Source organism: Penaeus monodon, chromosome 4 (genome assembly GCF_015228065.2).
Source record: "Penaeus monodon isolate SGIC_2016 chromosome 4, NSTDA_Pmon_1, whole genome shotgun sequence".
Lineage (NCBI taxonomy): Eukaryota > Metazoa > Arthropoda > Malacostraca > Decapoda > Penaeidae > Penaeus > Penaeus monodon.
The window spans coordinates 16,209,654-16,221,007 of NC_051389.1; the positions used below are offsets into that span (position 1 = coordinate 16,209,654).

General features: G+C 42.5%; 1 protein-coding gene across 1 annotated transcript in view; it reads right to left on the reverse strand.

The window, feature by feature from the left end:
* Positions 1-11,354, reverse strand: part of LOC119572470 (chromatin-remodeling ATPase INO80-like) — a 225,168-nt gene that overhangs the window by 135,918 nt on the left and 77,896 nt on the right. The window lies entirely within an intron of this gene.

Genomic DNA, 11,354 nt, shown 5'->3' on the forward strand with positions numbered 1-11,354 from the left:
TAACAGTAGTAGTAGCAACAGAGGTAGTGATAGTAGTGGTGTTGGTAGTAGCAATAAAAGAAGTAGAAACAGTAGTAGTAGAAGAGGTAGAGGAAGAGGAATCGGAAGAGGTAGGGGTAGAAGTAGGAGTAGTAATAGTAAAGTAGAAGTAGAAGTAATAGTAGTAGTAGAAGTAGTAGTAGTAAAAGTAGAAATAGTACTAAATAGATAGAAAAGGGATGTATATAGTAGTAGTATTGGGAGTATGGTAGAAGCAATGACAGTGGTATTGATGGTGGTGGTGATGGTAGCAGTAACAGTACAGTACTAGTAAGATCAGTAAGAATAGTAGTAGGTGTAGCAGGAGTTGTAGCAGATACAGCAATAGTATTGAAGCAGTAGTGGCAGTACTAGCAAGAACAGCAATAATATAAAAACAGGATACACAGTGCAATCAGGTTCTCTCGTGGCTAAAGGTTAATACTAAAAGCTATAATGCATGTAGACGAGTTATTATCATTTTACTCCCTGTCTTTCCTGTCTGAGGAGGGAGGGGGTCAGCAGCCGAGAGGAGAGGGGGAGGGGGGGCAGACGGGGGAAGTTGTAAAACTTGGGCCGAGTGATAAAAACGTAATCAACACGTTCGTTATTGCGGGAGCTCTTATGTTTGGGGATAGTGAACAAATTAAGTTTTAAGGGTAGGTCGATAGCGCGCTCTCTCTCTCTCTCTCTCTCTCTCCTTCTCTTTCCTTCTCCATCTCTCTCTTCCGCTAATTAAACTAATGAGTCATACGCCGACACCACAAAACCATCAGCGAAATGAGAAATTATGCTTTGCCCCTTCACCCCCCCCCCTCCCATCTTCCCTCTTCTTCATAACCTTTCCTTCGTATCTCTTCTCTCGCCTTTCGCTATCGGATTAATCGACGAAAGCAATCATTACGAGATGAAAGACAGACATTAGAAAAAGATGAATGACAACGGGAAGTGAAAGAGAACTATGCTACTACAAATAATAATAACAATAATAATAGTAGTAACAATAATAAAAATTATGAGAGAGAGAGAGGAGTTGAGAGAGAGAGAGAGAGAGAGAGAGAGAGAGAGAGAGAGAGAGAGAGAGAGAGAGAGAGAGAAAGGGAGAGAGAGAAAGGAGAGAGAGAAGAGAGAGAGAAGAAGAAGAGAGAGGGAGAAAAGAAAGGGGAGAGAGAGAGAAGGGAGAGAGAGAAAGAGAGAGAGAGGAAAGGAGAGAGAGGAAAGGGAGAGAGAAAGGGGAGATAGAGAGAGAGAGGAGAGAAGAGAGAGAGAAAGGGAGAGAGAGAGGGAGAAAGAGAGAGAGAGAGAAGAGAGAGAGAGGGGAGGAGAGAGAGAGAGAGAGAGAGAGAGAGAGAGAGAGAGAGTTCATGACCAACCCACATTTTGGGAGACCGAATAAGATATTACCCAGCAACTCTGAACCTTCCCTGCAAATTGCTGAAAAAGTGATCGCCAAAGTTCGTCCGATTCATTGTAATCATAAATCGGCCCCATTCATTGGAACTTCCCGGCCCTGCGTTTTAAATTTCCAGGCCTGGCCACGATGCAAAAATTCGCTTGAACTTCCCTCTCTATTCAATAAGATGTTATAAATCATGCTGACAAGGCAGTCATGCGGAGCAATCAACCTGCTTTGCTCTGTTAGCGCTTTAGATGGCTTGTAAGATCAGCTTTTCTTTCCCAATCTGTCTTTTCGCAATCTAATCTCTAGCACATCCCCTTTCCCCATCTATCACGTCTATCACCTTCGCCCATCCTTTTCCCCGTCTCCCTCCTCCACCCCATTCCTTTTCCCCCACCCACAGCCCACCTTCTCTTCCCCTTCGTCTCCGCATCTATTTTCTCCTCCCTACGACCCTCTCCACATCCCCTTCTTCATCCACCTCACCACCTTCATCCCTCCACCATGCCCATCTTCGCCCCTACCTTTCTCCTCATACCCAACATCCACCCCATTCCTCCCCCCCCCTTTCTCCCGCCCCTCCCCCTTCCCATCCCTCCCCTACATCCCCCTACTTCATCCCAACCCTTTCCCCTCCCCCTCCTCTGTTCCCTCCTTCCCATCACCCTACCCCCCCCTCTCCCTTCCCTCTCTCGCCGTCCGTTGGAGTGAATCGCGTTCGAAAAAATTCGGCGGCGGCTGCGTGGGTTTGCGCGCGTGATTTAATTGTCTTGGGATCGTGACGCGGCGTGTTGACTCAGCCAATTAACCTGATCGAGCTTCGTTCACACCTGGCCTCCCCACTCGAACGCCCCTCCCCCTTCCCGTACCTTCCCCTCCCCTGCCCAGTGAGCTCTATCCCTCTATCTACCCCCTCCCCCGACATATATTCCCTATCTACCCCTCTACTCATTCTCCCTCCCTATCGCCTCCCACACCTACCCACTCTCATTCTACGCCAACCCCCTCTCCCTCCATGGACCCACTCCCCCCTCTGGCAATTGCAATCTCATTTCCCCCATTCGCAGTAAAGAGATAAACGGAACACTGTGATAATTAGATAATAGGTAAAAGGGGCACCAGGAGAGAGATGGATACGATAAATGAGAAAGACAGGTAAACAGAAAAAAACAGTCATACATACATAAACCATATGCACAGGCAGACATCGATATACCGACGCAACCCCCCCCCCCCCATATATATGTATATATAATCTAAATAACAGATATATGTATATATAAATATATGATATCTACATGTGTATACTACAAATAAATATAATGTAAATAATATATTTATGTACATTTTTATAATAAAAAAATCCCATATATAATAAAATTTTTATAATATCTAAAAATTATTTTACATATATAAATAATAAATATATTAATATAAATCATTACATATATATATATATACACAAAAATTTTATTAATAATAATATAACTATATTATTTGTGTGTGGGGTTGTGTTGGGCGTTTTTCGTCTGTGGCCCCCGCGCCCCCCCGGTGTGGTGGGGATATTGAAATACATTCATACATATATACATAAATAAATAAATTAATATACTATATATATCTATATAATTATATATATATTTATATATTTTAATTATTAATGCATGTGTATATATATACATACATACATACACACACTTATATACATATATATATACTGTATAAGAGAGTGAAAATGAGAGGGATGGAGGGACGGAGAGAGTAATCCAATCAAAATGGTAGAAAAACGCTAATCAAGGAAAAGCAACAATAAAAACAATAGAAAAGGAAAGAAAGAGAGAGAGAGAAAAAAAACACGAATACGACCGACCAATAAATTACACACAAACCGGAAACTGACCTCCCCCCCCCGCCCCTCTCCCCCCCTCTCCCGGTCAACTACACCTCGTTTCCTCCTCTTGAAAAATCTCAAACGGGGGAAAAAAGACTAAAACATCTCATTCAAAACCCGACGAACGAATTAGTCAACGCTCCCCTCCCCTCCCCTCCCCCTCCCATCGCCCCCTTCGCCTTGCTATATCATCCCCCTATTCCCGTTTCGCCAGGTCATACCATCCCCTTTTCTTCCTTTCTTTTCCCTATTCCCTTTTCGCCTTGTCATACCATCCCCTATTCTCCATTTCCCCTCCTATTCCCTTTTCGCCATGTCATACCATCCCCTTTTCTTCCTTTCTTTTCCCTATTCCCTTTTCACTTGTCGTATCATCCCCTATCCCTCTTTTCCCTTCTCTTTATCTCTTATTTTTTTATAACAAAAACCCCCCTCCCCTATTTCCCTCCCCCTACTTGACCCTCTATCCTTGCCTTATCCTTACCTTTCCTTCCTCCCTTAACCCCCCCATTCCCTCCCCCCTTCACCTTTCGTCCCTCTAACCCCCTCACCCCCCCCCTCCACACTCAACCCCCTTACCCCCACCCCTTCAAAACGGACGCTTAATCAGAGCGTAATTCAGCCCGCCAATTAACGCAACAAACGCCAATTTAACCCCCACACCCCCATCCCCGTAACCCCCCCCCCCTTCTCCGAACTAAATAGTGAGAGACACGAAAAAAAAAATCAAAATGGATTAAAAGTCTTTTAATCATATATCATAAGCGAACGGAACCATTTTTCGCCGTCACGCCCGCCGCCGCCGCAGCCTGCCTCCCCCCCCTCACCTCCCTCCCTCCCTATCCCTATTCCCCTTTCCCCTTCTTCCTCACTCTTCATGGCGGACAAAATACAGCCATTCCAGTGGTTCATCGGAATATATATTCGAATGCGTGTGTGCGCAGTGGGGGCGGACTAGATGGACAGATAACAGACAGAGAGCGTGAGAGACAGGGGGGTTAGAGAGAGAGAGAGAGAGAGAGAGAGAGAGGAGAGAGAGAGAGAGAGGGAGAGGGAGGGAGGGGAGAGAGAGAGAGAGAGAGAGAGAGGGAGAGAGGGAGGGAGAGGAGCGAGGGAGGGAGGGAGAGAGAGAGAGGGAGGGGGGGGAGAGAGAGAGAGGGAGGAAGAGAGAGGGAGGGATGAAGAGAGAGGAAGGGAGGAGAGAGGGGAGAGTGAGAGAGAGGGAGGGGTGAGAGTGAGAGTGGAGAGAGAGAGAGAGGGAGGGGAACGAGAGAGAGAGAGAGAGGGGGGGAACGAGAGAGAGAGAGAGAGAGAGAGAGAAACTGAGGAGAGAGACGAGAGCCGAGAGAGACGAGAGAGCGGAGAGAGAGAGAGGATAATGAAACACCGCGCCATTTATTCATTACGTTGCAGATTCATTATAGTGATGCCCGTAGACTCCCCCCCACCCTACTCCTCCTCCTCCTACTCTCTTGTTACCCCTTTCCCCCCTTCCTCCCTCCCCTTTCTTCTCACCCCTATCCCGTTTCTCTCTTCTTCTCCGCTGCAGTTTATTCAACCCGAAAATATGAAATCCTGTTCTTCAATATGCAAGATACGAAAAACAATAACATTAAAACCAAAACAACAACAACAATAACAGCAGCGACACAATAAACCACACCGACCTTCTCTTAAAAAGTAAAAAAAAAAATAATAATAATAAATAAATACTTCTTTAACAAAGGTTTCTCTTTCGTATATCAAAATCCAACTCGCCCGCATTCACTCGAGCAAAGACAAATACATAAAATAAAAACAAAACACACACATTCAAATGAAGTATCTTGTCCTCAGCGTAAATGAATGAACTTTTTCATGAAGAATTAAGTAAAAATAAACATACGAAAAGACTATTTCCAATATCTCCGCGTCATCAAGCACAGTTGGGTCATGCAGGTCCTAATCTATCAATACTCGCAATGTTTATTGCATAATGTGCATAGACTATATTTAAACACACTCACTCCTCACTCACTCCCTCACACACACACACACACAACACACACACACACACACACACACTCACACATAGACAAACACTCTCTCTCTCTCTCTCTCTCTCTCTCTCTCTCTCTCTCTCTCTCTCTCTCTCTCTCTCTCATTCAAACGCACAAAAAACGACACACACACACACACACAACACACAAAACACCACACCACCACACACACACATACACACACATACACACACACACAGACAAACACACAAACACACACACACACACACACACACACACACACACACACACACACACACACACACAGACACACACACACACACACACACACACACACACACACACACACACACACACACACACAGTCATTTGTCAACGGTCACACCCTGTCACCCTGCCAGCCTGCCTCTGGGAAATACGTCCACCTGATTCACGCCCCCCCCCCTTTTCCTCTTTCTCCCCTCTTTTACTCTCCGTTTTCTCTCTCTCCTCTTCCACTCTCTTATAGTCATTAAGAGATGATAACAGTAATAATAATAATAATGATAATAATAATATAATAATAATAATAATAATAATAGTAATAATAATAATAATAACAATAAATAATAATAACATTCACAATTATAATGATGCTGATAGCAATAACAATATTAATAATGATAATAATAGTAGTAAAAGTAATAATAATAATAATTAATAACGATGATGATAATAATAATAATAATGATAATAACAATAATGATAATAACAATAATGATAATAACAATAACGATAATAATAATAATTAATAATAATAATAATAATAATAATAATAATAATAATAATAATAAAAATGATAATAACGATAACAATGAAAACAAAAAATAAGCCTAAATGAAGAAACCCACACCACAAAAATTAAGCCATCAACGACAAAGAAAACGACAAGAAAAATGAGAAAAAATCCTCCAAACTGACGCGACGAAAAGTCCCATCAAGTGAGGCGGCAACAACCCCCCCCCCCCCCCCCCCCCCGCCCCGCCCGCCCGCGCCCGCCGCCGCCGCCCAACCGTGAGAAGTCAACAGCTTTCGGCGAACACCTTCATGCGTCGCTGCGGATTTGGCGGGAGAGGAGGAGGGAAGGGAGAGGGAGTCAAGGGTGCAAAGAGGCAAGCAGGCAGGCAGAGAGGGAGGGAAGGAGGGAGGGAGGGAAGGGAGAAGGAGAAGCGGGAGGGAAGGGAGAGTGCAAAGAGGCAGGCAGGCTAGGAAGGAAGGAGGAAGGAGGGAAGGAAGGAAGGAAGGAAGGAAGGAGGGAAGGAAGGGAGAGGGAGAGAGCGAGCAAAATGGAAGGAAAAGGAAAGCAATAACTCACAAACCGACAAGCAGAGGAGAGGAAAAAGAAGCTAGGAAAGGGAAGAAGAGAAGAATGAGATGGAGACAGGAAAAGGAAGAAACGAGGAGAGGGAACAAAAGACAAAAACAGAATCTTGATCCAAAAACACCCCAAACAGATTCTAAATCAAGGAAGAGAGAGAGAGAGAGAGAGAGAGAGAGAGAGAGAGAGAGAGAGAGAGAGAGAGAGAGAGAGAGAGAGAGAAGAGAGAGAGAGAGAGAGAGAGCGAGCGAGAGCGAGAGCGAGAGAGAGAATGGGGGAGGGGAGTAGAAGAGGTGGAAAATGAGGTTAAATTCAAAGAGATTTAAGGATATCAGCGGCAGAAATCCCCTCAGCCTCGCCCTACAAATCACCCTTCCACAATCTGTTTCTCGGGAATCCTATTACCCTCTCTCGGCGCGGGATTAAAAAAAAAAAGAGTGAATAAATTAGTGGCGAATAAGAAAAAAGAAACGATAGAACAGAATCGGAGAACAACAAATTTACACACTAATAAGGAAAAGTAAACAAATAACGTTACACTGAAGGAAATAACGAACATAACGAGGATGAGGATGAGAGTGATGATCATAATAATGCTGAGAAAATAATAACATTAATTACAAAAATATTACTATCATTAATACTTTTATTATTATTATATTGCTAACGAAATTAATAATGATGGTGACGATGATGATAATAACATAATTATCTTTATTACTCTCATATTTAATAACAAAATTAATAATGATGATGATGATATGATAACAATAATAATAAAAATAGTCATAGGCTAACGAAATAATAATGATATTGATGATGATAACAATAATGAATAATCATAACAATAATTATAATTATAAAAATGATAATTGATAATAATAATAATAATAATAATAACGGCAACAACAACAATAATAACAGCAATAACAATAAAAACAAAACAATAATAATATTAGCGATACCAAAAACGAAAATACAAATTCTGAGATTCTGAGCAAGAGTGCAGTATAGGACTGGAAAAAGAATGAGGATGGGATGAGGATGAGGATGATGATAATGATGATAGTAATAATAATGATAACAATAACAACAACAACAACAACAATAATAATAAACGAAGGTGATAAACCGAGAGGAATGCGAATTGTGAAGAAAGGGAGACAGAAATACATAAATAAACGGAATTGGGCAAAAGCAATGGAATGTGTAACAATGAGGATAAAACTAAAAATACAAATAAGTAAATAAATAAATAAATAAAAAGGGTTGGGTGAAAGGAAGGAAGAGACGATGATGATGATGATGATAGAGAGTGAAAAGTAATTCAATTATCCCTCTTCCTCTATTTTTCTTTTTCTTGCTCTCTCTTTCGACCTTTCTTTTACCTCATCCCTTCTTTCCTCTCTCTCTTTCTCCATCACATTTTTCTATTCTCAAGTTATATCTTGCTCATTCTTTTTTTAACTTTTCTCTATTTCTCTCCTTCCCTCATCATCTCTTCTAACCTCTCTCTCTCTCTCTCTCTCAATCTTCTCCTCTCTCTCAACTCATCCTCTTCTCTCAACTCTCTCTTCTCTCAATTCTCTCTCTTCTCTCATCTCTCTTTCTTCTCTCAATCTCTCAATCTCTCCTCTCTCTCTCTCTCTCCTCTCTCTCTCTCTCTCTCCCCCCCTCCCCCCACCCCAGGGTCCACTGAGCCTTCACAGGTGCGACGGAAAGCCACTGAGAAAAATCTCTCCGATGCTAAATCCCATAAATCCTGTCATAAATCGCCTACCTCCCCCTCTCCCCCCCTACCCAAGGATCCCGTACCCCTTCCCCTCTGGTCCTCCCCCTCCTCAGTGCTCCATATTCCTTCCCCTCTGGCTCCTCCCCTCCCCCTCCCTCTCCGTGCCCCCTTCCTCTTGGGTCTCTTCCCCTCTTCTCCCCCACCCCTCTTGTGCTGCTATTTTCCCCTTACCCCCCTGGTCCACTCCCCCCCCCCCTCCTCTGCCCTTGGCCTCATCTACCTCCCTCCTCCCCCTCCTCTGAGCATCCTCCTCCCCGTTCCTCCCCTCCCCCCTTCTTAATCCGCATCTGAGATGATGCAGCTGTAAAATGGAGGAGGAGGAGGAGGAGGAGGAGGAGGAGGAGGAGGAGGAGGAGGAGGAGGAGGAGGAGGAGGAAGGAGGAGGAGGCGGGGGGGGGAGGAAGATGGGGGGAGGAGGAGAGGAAGAGGAGGAGGGGTAGAAAGAGAAAGAAGACGAACAAGAGGAAAGAGAACAAGAGAAAGAAGAGGAAAAAAGAGGTGTGCAAGAAGGAAAAAAGATTTGGAGTAGAAGAATGGAGTAAAAGGAGGATGAGGGAAAAAGACAGAAGGAGGGAGGAGGGAGGAGGGAGGAGGGAGGAGGGAGGAAGAGAGAAGGATCGGAATGAGGGTCGACTGATGATGGGGGGAGGGGCAGGAGAGGAGAGGAGACGAGAAAGAGACTGCCGTCACGAGGGGGAGGGGGGAGATAGGGGATCGAAGGGGCAGGGAGAACAGGGGTTAGAAGAAGGGGGGCGAGGATGAAGGATAATTCTTAGAGGAGATTTACGACGGATAATCGCCGCGACAACATCAATTAAGAGTGAAAGACCGAGATGTTAACGACGAGGACGGCGGACGGCGACGGTCGACATTCGCACGAGATTAACAACTACAACAGCAACTACGTGAAAACAGCAAAAAACACAAGAACACAAGCAGGAACAAAGTCAACAATAAAAACAAACAAATAAATAATAAACAACATTTTCAAAATAGCAGCATAATCATCAGTAATCATCATAACTGCATCACCATCAACTGCATAATCATCGGTAGATTAGCGATAATAATAATAATAATAATAATAATAATAATAATAATAATAATATTAATAATAATAATATTAATAATAATAATAATAACAACAATAATATTAATAATAATAACAACAACAATAATAATAATAATAATAATAATAATAAATAACAATAATAATAATAATAATAATAATAAATAATAAATAACAATAATAATAATAATAATAATAATAATAATAGTAGTAGTGCATTAACAATCTCATTTGAAGAAAGAAGAAAAGACTATAATAGTAATAATAGTTATATTAATAAAGATGATGACATGATGCTGTGATAACATTATTCATTGACTATTTTCATAGACATGTCTAGTAATCAGAGATAAAAAAAAGAGTAATGACTCGTTCTAATATGAATGGATATATTTAGGAAAAATTCTTAATAACTTCAGCCTCAACAGCCTCAGCCTCAGCAGCAGTGGTAGTACTAGCAGCAACAACAGTAGTAGTAGTAGTAGAGACGGAGACGGAGAAAAGAACAGAGGGTAAAAAAGAAGACGGCGAAGAAAAAAAAAGAAGAAAAAAAAAAAAGAAACGAAGAGAAGAAACCAGGAAGATTTAAAAAGACAAAAATATCGTCACCTCATCAGCTTCCCCCCCCCCTCCACCTGGCCAGCCTCCTCGAAATCCGATTAAATCAATTTCACTTTGATCTTTCCAATCGGCCTAATCCGCGATGATCTTAGGCCTATAAACAGCTTCGGAAAAGGGAGGGGGGTTTTGGTGGGAAGGGGGTGGGGGGGGGGGGGGATAGGGGGGGGTTTTAAGTGTTTAAAGACTCCCTAATGTCTTTTCCTTCTCTCTCTCTCTTTTTTCTTTTCCCCTCTCTTTTCTCCTCGCTTTGCTTCCTTTTTTTTTATAACGTCATTTTTCTTTTTCCCCCTTGCTTCCCTCCTTTTTTCTCTCCTCCTTTCTTTCCCCCACCTTTCCCCCCCCCCCTTCTCCCCTCCTCTCTCTCTCTTCTCTCTCCTCTCTTCCCCCCTTTTTTAACCCCCCAACCCCCCCCTCTCCTTTTTTATAACCTTTTCTCTCTCCCCCTTTTCCCTCCTTTTCCATTTTAAACAACCCCCCGCCATCTCCCCCCCTTTCCCCCCCCTCCCTTCCCCCTTTTTCCCCCACCCCGCATCCCAAAACCTTGGGCCCAAAGGAAAAATTAGGGGGGGGCACAAGGGTTGATTTTAAAAACGGGCTGGATAAAAAAGGAAAAGGAAATAAAATGACCTAGAGAATATAAAAAAGAAAAGGGGAAAAAGAGGAGGGAAAAGGGGGAGGGGAGGAAGGAGAGGGTGAGGGGGGGGGAAAAAGGGGGGGGCGAGGAGGGGCGAGGGGGGGGGAGGGGGGAAGAGGGGGAAGGGAAAGAGGGGGGGAGAGGGGGGGGGGGAGGGGGGGGGAGGGGGGCCGGGGGGGGGGGAAAAGGGGGAAAGAGGGAAAAGAAGGGGGAAGGGGAGGAGGGAGGAAGAGGAAAATAAAGGGGGGGGGGAAAAAAAAGGGGGGAAAAAAGGGGAAAGGGGGGGGGGGAGGGAAAAAAACAAAAAAAAAAAGGGGGGAAAAAAAAAATAAAAAAAAAAAGAAAAAAAAAAAAAATAAAAAAAAAAAAAAAAAAAAAAAAAAAAAAAGAAAAAAAAAAAAAAAAAAAAAAAAAAAATAAGAAAAAATAAAAAAAAAATAAAAAAAAAAAAAAAAAAAAAGAAAAAAAAAAAAAAAAAAAAAAAAGAAAAAAAAAAAAAAAAAAAAAAAAAAAAAAAAAAAAAAAAAAAAAAAAAAAAAAAAAAAAAAAAAAAAAAAAAAAAAAAAATTTAAA